The sequence below is a fragment of the Carcharhinus amblyrhynchos genome, chromosome 6 (assembly GCF_965287045.1).
Source record: "Carcharhinus amblyrhynchos chromosome 6, sCarAmb.v2.hapA, whole genome shotgun sequence".
Classification (NCBI taxonomy): Eukaryota; Metazoa; Chordata; class Chondrichthyes; order Carcharhiniformes; family Carcharhinidae; genus Carcharhinus; species Carcharhinus amblyrhynchos.
The window spans coordinates 97757098-97772601 of record NC_137329.1 but is presented as its reverse complement, the minus strand read 5'-3'; the positions used below and the strand labels follow the sequence as shown (position 1 = coordinate 97772601).

Sequence of the window (15504 nt, the reverse complement as noted above, 5' to 3'; positions counted from 1 at the left end):
GAGGTAGAAGGGGGGGTGGAGTAGCATTATTGGTCAAGGACTATATCACAGTGTCAGAGAGGAAGTTTAATGAGGATTTGTCTGTTGAGGTAGTATGGGCAGAAATTAGAAATAGGAGAGGAGAGGTCACCCTGTTGGGAGTCTTTTATAGACCTCCAAAAAGTTCTAGAGAGGTTGAGGAAAGGATTGCAGAGACGATCCTGGTTAGGAGTGAAAGTAATAGGGTAATTGTTATGGGGGATTTTAACTTTACTAACATTGATTGGAATAGCTATAGCTCTAGCTCGTTAGAGGGGTCAGTTTTTGTTCAAAGTGTGCAGGAAGGTTTTTTAACTCAATATGTAGATAGGCCAACTAGAGGTGAGGCTATATTGGACTTGGTGCTGGGAAATGAGCCAGACCAGGTGCTAGACTTGGAAGTTGGTGTGCCTTTTGGTGATAGTGACCACAATTCGGTTACGTTCACCTTAGTGATGGAAAGGGATAGGCATGAACCTCGGGTCAGTAGTTTTAGCTGGGGGAAGGGTAACTATGAGGCCATTAGGAGAGAATTAGGAAGCATTGGTTGGACTAGGAGATTACAGGGACTAGGAACGTCTGAAATGTGGAGTTTGTTCAAGGAGCAGCTACTGTGGGTCTGTGATAGGTATGTCCCTGTCAGGCAAGGAGGAATTGGTAGGGCTAGGGAACCGTGGTGCACGAAAAAAGTTGATTTGTTGGTTAGGAAGAAGAAGGAGGCTTATGTTCGGATGAGGCTTGAGGGCTCGGGTAGTGCAGTAGAAAGCTTTAGATTGGCTAGGAGGGAGTTGAAGAGGGAGTTAAGAAGGGCTAGAAGAGGGCATGAGATGACTTTGGCTGATAGGATTAAGGAGAATCCTAAGGCGTTCTATAGGTATGTCAAGAACAGAAGGTTGGTCAGGGCAAGATTAGGGCCAGTTACAGACAGTAGGGGGAAGTTGTGTGTGGAACCGGAAGAGATTGGAGAGGCATTGAACCATTATTTCTCTTCGGTGTTCACACAGGACGATATGAATGTAGCTGAGGAGGTCACTGGGGTGAAGGGGTGTAAAATAGAAAGTATTGTAGTTGATACAGAGGATGTGTTGGATATTCTAGAAGGGTTGAAAATAGATAAGTCCCCTGGTCCTGACGGGATTTACCCTAGGATTCTATGGGAGGCAAGAGAGGTGATTGCAGAGCCACTGGCTCTGATCTTCAGGTCGTCGTTGGTCTCTGGTATAGTACCGGATGATTGGAGGACAGCGAATGTTGTCCCATTGTTTAAGAAGGGGAGCAGAGACTTCCCTGGGAATTATAGACCAGTGAGTCTTACTTCTGTAGTGGGCAAGGTTTTAGAAAGAATTATTAGGGATAGGATTTATAGTTATTTGGAGAGTAATGAATTGATTAGAGATAGTCAGCATGGTTTTGTAGCGGGAAGGTCGTGCCTTACTAACCTTATTGAGTTCTTTGAGAAGGTGACCAAAGAGGTGGATAGGGGTAAGGCAGTAGATGTGGTATATATGGATTTTAGTAAGGCGTTTGATAAGGTTCACCATGGTATGCTTCTGCAGAAAATGCAGATGTATGGGATTGGTGGTAATTTAGGTACTTGGATCAGGAATTGGTTAGCAGATAGGAGACAGAGGGTGGTGGTTGATGGTAATTATTCATCATGGAGTTCGGTTACGAGTGGTGTGCCTCAGGGATCTGTTTTGGGGCCACTGCTGTTCGTAATCTTTATTAATGATCTGGATGAGGGTATAGTTGGGTGGATTAGTAAGTTTGCTGATGACACCAAAGTCGGAGGTGTGGTAGATTGTGAGGAAGGGTGTCGAAGTTTGCAGGGTGACTTGGACAGGTTGCAGAGCTGGGCCGCGAGGTGGCGGATGGAGTTTAATGCGGAGAAGTGTGAGGTAATCCATTTCGGTAGGAATAACAGATGTGTTGAGTATAGGGCTAACGGGAGGACTTTGAATAGAGTGGAGGAGCAGAGGGATCTAGGTGTATGTGTACATAGATCCCTGAAAGTTGGGAATCAAGTAGATAAGGTTGTTAAGAAGGCATACGGTGTCTTGGCGTTTATTGGTAGGGGGATTGAATTTAGGAGTCGCAGCGTCATGTTGCAACTGTACACAACTCTGGTGCGGCCGCACTTGGAGTACTGTGTGCAGTTCTGGTCCCCACATTACAGGAAGGATGTGGAGGCTTTGGAGAGGGTGCAGAGGAGGTTTACCAGGATGTTGCCTGGTATGCAGGGGAGGTCCTATGAGGAGAGACTGAGGGATTTGGGGTTGTTTTCACTGGAAAGAAGGCGGCTAAGAGGGGATCTTATAGAAACATATAAGATGATTAGAGGTTTAGATAGGGTGGATGGTGATAGCCTGTTTCCTCGGATGGAGAAATCTAGCACGAGGGGGCATGGCTTTAAATTAAGGGGGGGTAGTTATAGGACGGATGTCAGGGGCAGGTTCTTTACCCAGAGGGTGGTGAGGGACTGGAATGCCCTGCCTGCTGCAGTTGTAAATGCGCCTAGTTTGGGGGCGTTTAAGAGATTGGTGGATAGGTTTATGGACGAAAAGGGAGTGGTTTAGATTAGTGGGTCAATGTTTTTTTTTTAAAAATAAGACTGGTCGGCGCAACATTGTGGGCCGAAGGGCCTGTTCCGCGCTGTAATGTTCTATGTTCTATGTTCTAAGTTCATTCTTTTTAAAACTGGATAGTGGTGGAGTCACTACTAATTTGTATCAGTGCAGCTGGTCCAGCAATGAGAATAAAATCGACCTGCTAGCCAGTAAATTAGTGACATACTAAACGTCAGTCTTGGCAAAGTTGTGAAGAATTGTGAACTTGTAAAAAGCTGAAAGCAGAGATGGAGAAAAGTTTAATGACTGTAAAAATAACCCTGGTGATATATCCCTTTATGTCCAGTGAAAACAAAATACGGTCTTTAAAATGATCCTCTAAAAAATGTCACTTTTTTGAAAGAACAATCCAAAGCAACCTTCCATGGTTTTAAAGGCACATAAATAATCATATCACATCATGTGTGCTCTGCTCAAGGGCAGTTCCTTACCTCCTTTTCTTTTAATTCATTATGGGATATGGGTTTGTTGCTGGATCGGCATTTATTTCCCATTCCCAAGGGTATTTAAGAGTCAACCACATTGCTGAGGCTCTGGAGTCACATGTAGGCCAGACCAGGTAAGGATGGCAGATTTCCTTCCCTAACGGACATTAGTGAACCAGGTGGATTTTTCCAACCATTGACAATGGTTTTATGATCATCATTAGACTTTTAATTCCAGATTTTTACTGGATTCAAATTTCACCATCTGCCATGATGGGATTTGAACCAGGGACCCAGAGCATTGCCCTGGACGCTGGATTACTAGTTCAGTGACAGTACCACTACACCACTGCCTCCCCAACCTGGAGCAGTTTGTTAGTGGTTTGCAATTGCCTTCCATTCAAGGGGCAGGAGGCAAGTTGCAAATCTACCTAAAGAAGAGTGGGAATTGAACCCACACTAGCCATCCAAGCTAAACAGCCTTCACCATTAACGATAGACCTTAGGAAAATATCTCTGCCTTTGGCTTCTAGTACCACATTGTAGCCACAAAAGGGCATAAAAGCAATGTTATTTGTCAGTTAAACAAAAACTTATGTTGGTGTTTATTGTCGATTTTGTATAACATTTATATTTTTAAGCAAAGCAGCAACATCAAAAATACAACAAAGTACTATGATAACAAAACAAATAGTAATCTTGAAAGTCTCTGTAGAAAGGAGGATGCCATCAAGTGAAGTGAACGTACACACACAAAATTATACATATTAGTGTGATCGCAGTTACAGATACAGAATTCCTACAGCGCAGAAAGAGCCATTTGTTCCATTAAGCATGCATCGACAACAATCCCACCCAGGCCCTATCCCTGTAACCCCTCATGTTTACTCTATTAATCACCCTGACACTGCGGGGCAATTTAGCATAGCCAATCCACCTAACACACACATCTTTGGTCTATGGGAGGAAACTGGAGAACCCAGAGGAAATCCACGCTAATGAGGGAAGAACATGCAAACTCCACTCAGACAGTCATCCGAGACTTGAATTGAACCCAGGTTCCTGGCACGGTGAGGCAACAGTGCAAACCACCATGCCATTCTTCCGGCTACCTGAGAACTGGAAAAGCGAACCTTTTTTAAGGTGCCATGCATGATTTTTATTATTATTAAATGAGCAAAACAACAGACCGGCTTGTTGGGTTAGGTGCTGAAATAGCGTGCCGACTATCTTTTCCCATGCTCCAAGTGACCCTTGGACTGACCCACCCCAACCAAACCACCCATCCTAAAAAGAGGCAGGGTCCAAAATCCAGCACGGACTCAGTCCCAAGGTTGCCGGTTTTGAAATACTGGTCGAAATCATCCATCCTCGTTCACAGCTGGGATTTTCTGGTGCTGCTGAAAGTTAATGGCGTTTTGGTTGGAACGCGATATTTTCTGTTCTCCTTTGCCACAGATCCAGCCAAAGAGTACAGAAAAGATTTCATACGTTGCTACCAGAATTGGATGGTTTGAGTTAAAATGAAAGGCTGGATAAATTGGGACTTTTTCCCCTGGAGCATAGGGGTGATCTTATAGAGGTCTATAAAATAATGAGGGGCAACTAGATAGTCAGCATCTTTTCCCTGAGGTAGGGGAGTCTAAAACTAGAGGGCATAGGTTTATGAGAATCCTGCCCACTGTACCTGTAGTGTGTAAGTAGAACAAACCATTCGAAACACATGACGTGTTCACATTCGCACATGAATTAAAAAGAAATACAAAACAGAAGAAATTAGAGTCTTGAGGAAATAAATTGTTAAAAAAAATTAAATGATTAACATCAATAACTTTTCATTTAGACAATTTTCAATTTTTGGGGTTTTGAAAGTTTGGATTTTTCCTGAATTAAAATGTTAATAAACAATGTGCTGCTATGGAATCTTTGTATTCCACATTTCAGTTACCTGAAAAGCTGCCAATTTGTTTTGGTGATGCCATGCCTGGGAGAGCTGTTATTGTCATTTGTGAATCTTCTATTATCAACGCTTCCCTTTTGTTATTTGTCGTAAACTTGTCTTTGTGCTTGTGAAGTCCTCGAGGGGAAACTTATATATTTTTATGCTGAAATCTAAGTCCAGAAATTTTTGTTCTAATATTTGTGTCAACATTGAACACAGGAAATTAAGAGAATGTGTTTAACATTTTAAAAATGGGCACATTAAAAATAAAATATGAAAACCTAAAGTACCTTGGATTTTTCTAAAATTAATAAGCAAAGTTCAGAGGAATACCTTTATCGAAACAGCAATTTGGATGCCAGATTTTACTGTTTCTATCTCTTGCCAAATACAAATCCTCATAGAATAGAATTATAGAACCCTGTAGTGCAGAAGAAGGCCGTTCAGTCCATTAAGACCGCACCAACAACAACCCACCCAGGCCCTACCCCTGTAACTCTACACATTTACCCCACTAATCCCCCTGACACTAAAGGGCATTTAGCATGGCCAAACAACCTAAGGTGCACTTCTTTGGACTGTGGGAGGAAACTGGAGCACCCGAAGGAAACAAACTCAGATACCAGGAGAACGTGCAAACTTGCACAGTCGGTCACCCAAGGCCAGAATTGAACCTGGGTCCTTGGCGCTGTGAGGCAGCAGTGCTAACCACTGTGCCACCTAGTCACCCACATACTGAAATCTCTCAAATGACATGTTTTTCAAGGCTATCCTGTAAAAAAATGTTACAGCAAGCCTGTACATTTTTAATTCTGTAGCAGGTGATTTTAGGCTTTACCTTTCTTGTGCATGAGAATGTTAGGATGACAATATAACTCAAGGTAGCACGAAAATTGATATTGTAAGCAGTGTGAATGAAGCATAACATCATCAAGAGCTACAAATATGGTAAGTGAATGGACAATGCCAAGGCAAATGGATTCAATGTAGGCAAACATGAAGTCATCCATTTTGGACCTAATAAGTTGGGACTGAGTATTTTTTAAAAGGTGAAATGCTAGAAACAGTACAAGTCCAAAGAGAGTTGGGGATTCAGGTAGAGATTAGTAACATATCATGGATAAGACAGAATGGAATTCTGACCTTAATATTTAGAAGGCTAAAATACAAGGAAATAGAAGTTGGGCCACTGCTGTAATGTTTTGAGCAGTTCTTGGCACCATGCCTTAGAAATGATGTATTGACGATGGAGTGAGTGCAGTATGAAGACACTTGGGACTCCAAAGGTTAGAGTGGGGGGGTGGGGGGGGGGGGGGGGGGGGTGGGGGGGGGGGTGGGGGGGGGGAAGAACACACAAACTAGAGTTGTATACCCTGGAATTTAAAAGGTTAAGTGGTGATTTGATTGAATTTTACAAGATATTAAAGGGGACAAAAAGGTAGACAGAAATAAACTATTTCTGCTGATTGGAAAGTCTAGAACTAGGGTCATAATCTAATAATTAAAGCCAGACCTTTCAAGTGTGAAGAAGGAAGCACTTCTAGAATTTTAGAACACTCCGCTACATCATTTATAAAGTTAAAAGGAAATTGACAGATTCTTGATGGCAAACTCAGTTGATTGGACAGCTGATTCATGATGCAAAGTGACACCGGCAGCATGGGTTCAATTCCCATACCAGCTGAGTTCTTTGATGATGGATTAAATGGTCTGATTCAGCTCCATTGTCTTATGAAGGCCTACCTTCTCAACCATGTCCCTCAGCTGAGATGTGATGATCCTCAGGTTAAATCGTTACAGTCAGCTCTCTCCTTTGAGGAGTAGCCTGGGATTATGGTGACTTTACCTTCACTCATATCTCATAGAACCCTACAGTGCAGAAAGAGGCCCATCGAGTCTGCACTGAACACAATCCCACCCACGCCCTACCCCCATATCCCTACATATTACACCCATTAATCCCTCTAACCTATGCATCCCTGGACACTAAGGGGCAATTTAGCATAGCCAATCAAGCTAACCTGCACATCTTTGGACTGTGGGAGGAAACCATTTCCAATCATTGCTTTTGTGTATGATTTAAATCTTGCTTATGCTTCCTGGTTTAGACTATGGAGGTCTCAGTAAGGATTCATAAATCTAATTGGCTGTTACTGTCTCTGCTCACACACCCCATGCAAACCAGTCTCCCGTCCATTGAATCTGTCTACACTTGCTGCTGTCTCAGAAAAGCAGCCAGTATAATCAAGGAGCCCACGAGCCCCAGACATAGTCCCTTCCACCTTCTTCCATAGGGAAAAAGATACAAAAGTTTGAAGTCATGTACCAACCGTCTCAAGAACAGCTTCTTCCCTGCTGCCATCAAACTTTTAAATGGACCTATTAATCTTTCTCTATGCCCTAACTATGACTGTAACACAACATTCTGCACCCTGTGTTTTTCTATGTAGGGTATGCTTTTCCTGTTTAGTACACAGGAAACAATACTTTTCACCTTATACTAATACATGTGACAATAATAAATCAAATCAAGCATTTGGGACATTCAGTTATCGTGTTTGCCATGTAAATACACATTTTATTTCCCCCTCCCCACTTCCTTCCATACTGACCATAAAATCTGGGCCATTTATTTAAAAATTACAAAGTCAGGAGCTTACATTGCCAATGACTTGATTATCCCTTACAGGTTTCATAGCTTTTCTATCACTAAGATTGCCTGTTCTCCTGGTGTGGAGTCCAGCTCCACAATATATCACATGTCTTTACCCATCTGCTGCTGAAACCTACTTTCTTCCTTTCTTAATTTTTTTATTTGATTTACTATTGTCACATGTATAGTTCATAGTGAAAAGTATTGTTTCTTGCACATTATACAGTGAAAGCATATGATAGATAGAGAAGGAAAGGAGAGGGTGCAGAACGTAATGTTACAATCATAGCAGGGGTCTCCAAACTGCGACCTGCGGGCCACATCCGAATCGGAGTTTGGAGACAGCTGGTGTAGAGAAAGATCAACTTAATATGGGGTGGGCCCATTTAGAAGTCTGATGGCAGCAGGGAAGAAGCTGTTCTTGACTCAGTTGGTACGTGACCTCAGATTTCTGTGTCTTTTACCCGGTGTAAGAAGCTGGATAAGGGAACGTCCGGATCGCGCAGAATCCTTGATTATGCTGGCTGCTTTCCCGAGGCAACGAAAAATATAGACAGAGTCAGTGGATGGGAAGCCGGTTGAAGTGATGGACTGAGCTACATTCACAACCCTTTGTAGCTTATTGCGGTTTTGGTCAGAGCAGGAGCCATACCAAGCTGTCACACCAGGTTTTAAGAAGCTCTGTAAAAGCTCCCTCTTTGACCGAAAGCACCTATCTCCCTGTTTCTGACGGAGAGTTCAGTGCGTGTCTGACTGGGGACATTCCCACTCTCTGCCTCCGCTCCAGCTCTATGGAAACAGGAATGCTTCAGGCCGGAAGTTGCCATTCCGGAAGCGGGCGGGAGGTCGGAGGTGAGAGGTCAGGAGGTGACCGGGGCGCTCTGAGTTGTGTTGAGTGAGTGCCGGAGGCTGAGGAAGCGTGTACATGGCGCCCGCTGAGCGGCTCCGTCTGTGAGGGAGTAAGAGAGAGAGAGAGGGGAGGCACGGCAACCCTCCTGGGCACGGTGCGGGCGGGACAGGTACCGGCGACTGCTTTATCCTCACTTAACTGCGGGCTTTATGCTGCCTCCCAGCCCCTGCTCCACTCACACCGGCACCCACTCTGCCTGGGGGCACACTGTCATCAGTGAGCTCTGCTGCTGCTGCTGCTTCAGACAACCTAACCTAGTGTCAGCTTCTCTCACATCTGGGGCTGGGCGGGGGAATTCAAAGAGCCATTTACAGCCAACCATATGTTTAAATCACTTGCAATTGTTAATTGTATTCCTATACATTTAAATCATTTTGTTGGGTTTATACATATACGTTTAAGTACACTTTACTAATTTTATTCATACGCTGTGGTGCCATGGAGCCTTGACAGTGTTCTCATGTGGGAGCTCTCTGCCCCTTCAATTTGAGCTCCCATGTCATAACGTTGACTGAAGCCAGACCACACAGTCATTTCCCCCTAGATTTCCTTTCGTAAATGTTGTGGCTTCCTCTGGACAAAAGGAAGGGAAGGTTTATTGAATGCCCAGATCAGTGTCATCAGGCTCTTTTTAAAATTTTTGCACCATCTTAGTTAGTACACGTTGAACTGTTAAAAATAGTTCCTCAAACTCCCCCTCCCCCCACCGCACACACCCTCGAGAGTGTCAAAATGTGAAATTTCACTTTTGTCCCGACATAACTCTCGTTCGTAATATTTTCTTCTTTGATATTATCTAGGGGAATACTTAAACAATTGGAAGGAGGGATTGTCGTCTTGTCACAATCTTATTGTATTTGGTGATTTTGTGTGTCTAAACATGTCCTTCAGTAATCTGGTGTGTTTAAAATTGCTGGCAATTTCAAGCAAAATCGAATGATAGTCATGTATCTCAGATCTCTCTTTGAAGCTTTCTTTCGCTTCTCCTTTTTCACTAAATGCAAAGATCGTGGAGATTGTGAATATGTGCTTTTTGCTCCCTTGTTGACTTAATAGGCAAATGCATTTACAGGTGCAGTCATTCAGACCAGAGATTTCAAAGTGTAAGCCATTTGGTATCAAAACAAACATTCAAGCACATTATTGCTTTGTGATATCAATTATGGCTTTGTCAATATGCATAGAATTTATTGTAAATCTCAGTAGTTTTATATTGTATAATAATGTGTATTTATGTAGCATATTTAACATAGTACAGTGCTTCAAGACATTTCACTGGAATGTTATACAAAATTTGACAAAGACCAACATGAGAAATTAGGGCAAATGCTTGGTAGGTTTGGATGCTTGTATTAAAGGAGGGAAGCTAGGCAGCAAGTTTTAATGAGTCAATACCAGAGTTTAAGGCCTTGGCAGCTGACAGTTATGGGGTGGTTAAAATCAGAGATGCTCAAGAGACTAGAAATGGAGGAGGGCAGGTACCTGAGGGTTGGAGATGAAGAGGAGCAAAGCCATGGAGAGATTTGAAAACAAGAATGAGAATTTTAAAATTGAGCCATTCCTTAATTGGGAACCAGGTGTAAAGTACAGAGGTGATGGGTGAACAGAACTTGTGTTTCGTCATGGGCAGCAGAGTTTTCAATGACCTTAAGTTCACAGAGGTTAGAATGGTGATGGGGTGGGTGGGGCTTACCAGATGTGCATTAGAATAGTCCAGTCCAGAGATAAAAGCAGAAGTGAGAGGTTCAATGGAAACTGAATTGAGGCAGGATGGAGTCAATGAGATGAAAATGGGAGGGATCATCATGATGGTGTAGATATGTGGTTGGTAACTGATTTCGAGGTCAAAGATTGAGAGTAGTCTGGTTCAGACTTAGACTGAATCCAGGGAGAGAGATGGAGTTGGTGGTTATGGATTGGGATTTGTGGTGAGGACTGAAATGTGAGTGTTGCTGACAATGGCTTTGCAATATTTAATTGGAGGAAATTTATGCTCACCGATAGTGGATGGCAATTTAGGGACCATTAAGAGCTCGAGAGCAGTGATGAAAAGATAAAGCTGCGTGGCATTAGTGTACATATGGAAACTGAAGCTGTGCATATATTGCCTAGTGACAACATATAGATGAGGAATAGGAAGGGCAAAATACAGATCCTTGGTGCATGCCAGAGGTAACTTTTAGGAGTGGGAAGAGAAGCCGTTGCACATGCATTTAAATGAATAGGCTGCGCATAACATAAATAGGTTCAAAGGCTCAGTGGTCATTATGTTACAGCTGGGTTTCCATCAAGGCCATGATGTTGATTCAGTAAATCACAGGGAACTCCCAGATGGAAAGGGCCTTGTTCACAAGTGAATGGACATTCTGAAAGGAGATGCAGAACGTGATGGCGAGAGCTAGTCTACTAGCAGACTCTGCAGAGTCAGCACTGGGAGGAGATATAAAGAACGTGGGCAGCATTAGCTTCAAGCATGCATGGTGGGAAGATCACTAAAATGGGGCAGACATTGCTATAAGGAGGCAATGACATGGGCTCTTCGCAGGATGCCAAGAAAGGCATTGAGACAATCTAGGTTTATCTAAGAGGAAACCAAACCTGGGATGGCATCAGGAGAGTGGATGGTTAAGGAGTATTGAAAGGCTGGGGTAGATTTGGGAAAACAGATTATCTAAAAGAGGAGAAATGAAAGAAAGCACCATGACAGATGAAAGGAGTCTAGGAAAGGTTTTTAAAAAAAAGTAAGAAGAAATTGAAATAGAAAAGCTGGGCCCAGATCCAGAATGGCAGCGAAAACGTGCACCTGATGGACAAAGGAACAACTCCAGTTACTTATTTCCTGCTTACCTAGCAATTATCGGGATGTATATGGAGAGAGTCCAGAGTTAATGCCTTGCTGGGATAAAGTTGATGTCGGTTAGGTAGAGTCATCATGGAGCATTTGCTAACTTTTGTCCAAGTTGGGAAACAGATATGGAGGTTGATAAAGTGCAGAAGCTGTTTGAAGGGTAGAGTATCAAATACTGATAGAGGCATCTCCATGTAAATGAAGATCCCAGCAGTGTGTAGACCCAATTTCAGGACAAGAATGCTGGACTCCAGGAGTTGATAACCGGACAATTAGCAAAGCATATCATTAAGTAGAGTCAGTGTGGTGATTTGAAAGAGAAATTGTGCAGAGGAATCAAGAGGTGCTTATTTAGATGTGTGAAAGACATTCAGTAGGGTGTCAAACGAAAGATGTTAAATAAGATGGGGTAATAGGGTTGGGGGTAATAGATTGATATTAGTCAAGAATTTGTTGAATGACAAAGTTGGAATAAATAGGTCATTTTCAGGTTGGCAGGCTGCTTCCAACGGGGTGCCCCGATAATCAATAGGGGACATTCAGCTATTTGCAATATATATTTACGACTTAGATGAAGAAACCGAGTATAATGTTGTCAAGGATGATACAAAGCTAAGTGAGAAAGTAATCTGTGAGGATACAAGGAGTCTGCGAAGAGACATAGACAGATTAAGTAAGTGGGCAGGAAGGCAGCAGATGTAGTATAACGTTGCACAGGGTTCAATGTTGGGACCTTTGCTGTTTGTTTTATATATTAACATGGGGGGCACGATTGGAAAACTTGCAGACAACACAAAGATTGGATGAGTAGTGAATCGTGTAGAGGATAGCTATAATCTACAAACAATATTGGTGGGTTGGTGGAGTGGGCAGTAATATTGCAGATCGATTTTAACATCGGTAAATGTGAGGTAATGCATTTAGAAAGGTCAAACAGTTATAGGGAATATACTAAGAAGGGTAGATGAAATGAAAGATCTTGGAGTGCAAGTATACAAGTCTCTAAAGACGGCAGTTCAAACAGATAAGGTTGTAAAGAAGGCATATGGAATACTTTCCATTGGCAGAGCTATAGAATGTAAAAGTAAGGATATAATGTTGGAATTGTACAAAACACTGGTGAGGCCACAACTGAAATATTGTGTGCAGTTCTGGTCACCATCTAACGGGAAGGTTATAATTGCTATGGAGAGAGATCAAAAGAGGTTTACAAGAATGTTGCCAGGGCTAGAGAAGTGTAGCCATGAGGAGAGACTGGATAGTTTGGGGTTATTTTCCTTGGAACAAAGAAGGTTGCGGAGTGACTTGATTGAGGACTACAAAATTATGAGGGGAATAGATAGAGTGGATAGGATAAAATTGTTTCCTTTGGTGGAGAATTCTAGAACCAGGCAACACATTCAAGGTATGTGTGGAGGGGACATGAGCAACAGCTTTTTTATATCAAGGGTGTTGGGTGTCTGGAATTTGCTGCCTGAGTTGGTGGTGGAGGCAGAGACCCTAAACGCTTTTAAAAAGAATCCAGATTTACACCTTGAGTGCTGTAAGTTACAGGGCTATGGGCTGAGTGCTGGAAGGTGCGATTAGAAAGGGCACCTTTTGTCCCCAGGCTGGCATGGAGAAGATGGGCTGAATGGCCTCTTTCTGTGCTGTAGATTTTGTATAGTTCAATAATGTGACAAAATGTGAGCTTGATTTATTTTAAGAAGAATACAAAAACCAGAACAGTTGTCAAATACAAGTGAGAACATATTAAATGTTGATATGTAGAGGGATTTGGGTATCTTTTTACACAAAACACAAAGTTAATGTGTTGGCCTTACTGCAATTGTACTGGGCTTTAGTGAGTCCATACTAGGAATACTCTGCATATTTTGGCCTCCATATCTAATGAGGGATCTATTTGCCTTTGAGGCAATGCAACAAATGTCGATTAGTTTGATTCCTAGGTTGACAGTGTTATCCCATGAAAAGAGATTGAGCAGAGTCAGCATGTGCTGTCTAGAGATTAGAAAAATGAGAAATGATATCTTAAAATGTATAAAATTCTAAGAAGGTCCGATGGGGTAGGTATGCAGAGGTTGATTCCACTGACTAGAGAGTCTAGAACCTGGGAGTCTGATGAAAGTTTGACTACACAGAGAGTTAGATAACATAGATTCAAGATATGTGGTAATAGATGTAGCGGGTTTAAAGTTAAAGTTTATTTATTAGTCACAAGTAAGGCTTACATTAACGCTGCAGTGAAGTTACTGTGAAATTCCCTTTGTCACTACACTCCGGCACCTATTCGGATCAGTGCATCTAACCAGCACGTCTTTCAGACTGTGGAAGGAAACCAGAGCACCTGGAGGAAATCCATGCAGACAAGGGGAGAACGTGCAAACTCTGCACACACACTGACCCAATAGATCGTTGGTCCCACCACCATGCTGGGGACATGAGGAACAACTTTTTTATGCAAAGGGTGGTGGGTGTCTGGGATTTGCTCCCGGAGTTAGTGGTGGAGGCAGAGATCCTAAACTCTTTTAGAACCTGCATCTTCTTTGGAAAGTAACATTTTTAATAAAAAATTCTCTATCTCGGAGCACTGTGGATGCTCGGTCATTGCGTATGATCTAGGCTGACGTTGTTAGATTTTTGGACTTTTAAGTTAACCCAGGGGTACTGGAACCTAGGCAGAAAGTGAAGTTGAGGTCGTTGGATAACCGTGATCCTGTTGCATTGTTGGGCCGAGAAAATCCTGTGAGCAGCTATCGGAGAAGTAAATAACAAGCACCGTTATTTCTCCGCAGGCTACTGCAAATAAATCGGACGCAAACTATTTACACACGATATTGGCTGAAGGTTACTTTCAAACTTCCAAACAGAAAGCAGCACAAACTGAATTTCTTTGAATCTGAAAATTAAGTCTAGAAAGCCGAGTTCATAATCAAAATTAATTTTCAGCTCAGTGGCAGCATTTTATTTATCTTAAGCCAAGGATTTGAGCACATAACCAAGTTAGAGTGTAGACATGTTCTGATCAGGCATCTGAAGCAGAATGGCACACTGTACAGGGAGTCTGACATCTGAGCTGGAGAAACAAAAGCTCGAGTCAGCAACGAAGAACCCTCATTACATTGTGCTAAGTCTGAACCACGTTTAAATCCTGTACAGAAAGTGAAGTAAAGGTTGATAAGTACAGGTGAGGAGATGAGGAAGGAAATAAAAGAGAGATTAAAAAATAAAACAAAAGTTTTTTTAAAACTCCAATCCTAGTTTCTAAAGGAATGAGGTTCCACATTTGCTAAAAAATATCAGACCAGAGGGGTTGTTTTGCAGTCACTTGTCCCATCATTTTAACAATTCATTTGCAGATAAGTGCACCTTCACTAACTTTTTCTACTATCTTAAGTGAGTAACTAGTGGACAAGTTCACACTATTGACAGTAATTTCAATGCTGAGCCTGTTGGTGAAAACTGTTACACTGTTCCTCAACAGTATGTTGTACCCCAGCAGAAACTTCCAGATTCTCATGTAAATGTAGATAGCAGAAGTCGCTGTTGGATTTTTTCCTTTTGTATCAGTCAACTGTTATCCTATGCAAATTTGGGTATTGCGTAATGCTGGTCCTTCTAAAACTGTATATCAGTTCAGCAGTGCCACTGAAAATCTACAATTAATTATACTTTAATGTGTCTGGCAAGTCATTGCCTGCAGGTTGATGATGAGGTTGGACATTTCATTTATAGATATGATTGCTAATGTGTCACTGAGAGAACAAAGTGAAGGAACAAACATGTATATGAGTTGGAGTTCAATAAAGAATAGGAATCATAGAATCCCTACAGTGCAGTACAGTACAGTGCATTCAACCCACTGAGGAGCAGTGTAACAACAATCCCACTCAGGCCCTACCCCCCCTTAATCCCACATATTAATCTTAATCCCTGCTAATCCTCCTGACACGAAGAGGCAATTCATTATGTCCAATTAGCCTTCCTGCGCATCTTTGGACTGTGGGAGGAAACCCATTGCAGACACGGGGAGAACATGCAAACTCCACACAGTCACCCAAGCTGGGAATTGAACCCAGGT

The 15504-nt window shown here is 42.4% G+C and overlaps 1 protein-coding gene across 2 annotated transcripts in view; it reads left to right on the top strand.

The window, feature by feature from the left end:
* The first annotated feature begins 8590 nt into the window (after positions 1-8590).
* The window catches only part of ergic2 (ERGIC and golgi 2), a 50306-nt gene continuing 43392 nt past the window's right edge, over positions 8591-15504 (top strand). For both annotated transcript variants that reach the window (XM_080191040.1, XM_080191041.1), the window contains exon 1: positions 8591-8684. The gene's annotated coding sequence lies outside the window, so the exon portion shown is untranslated. The remainder of the gene's footprint in view (positions 8685-15504) is intronic.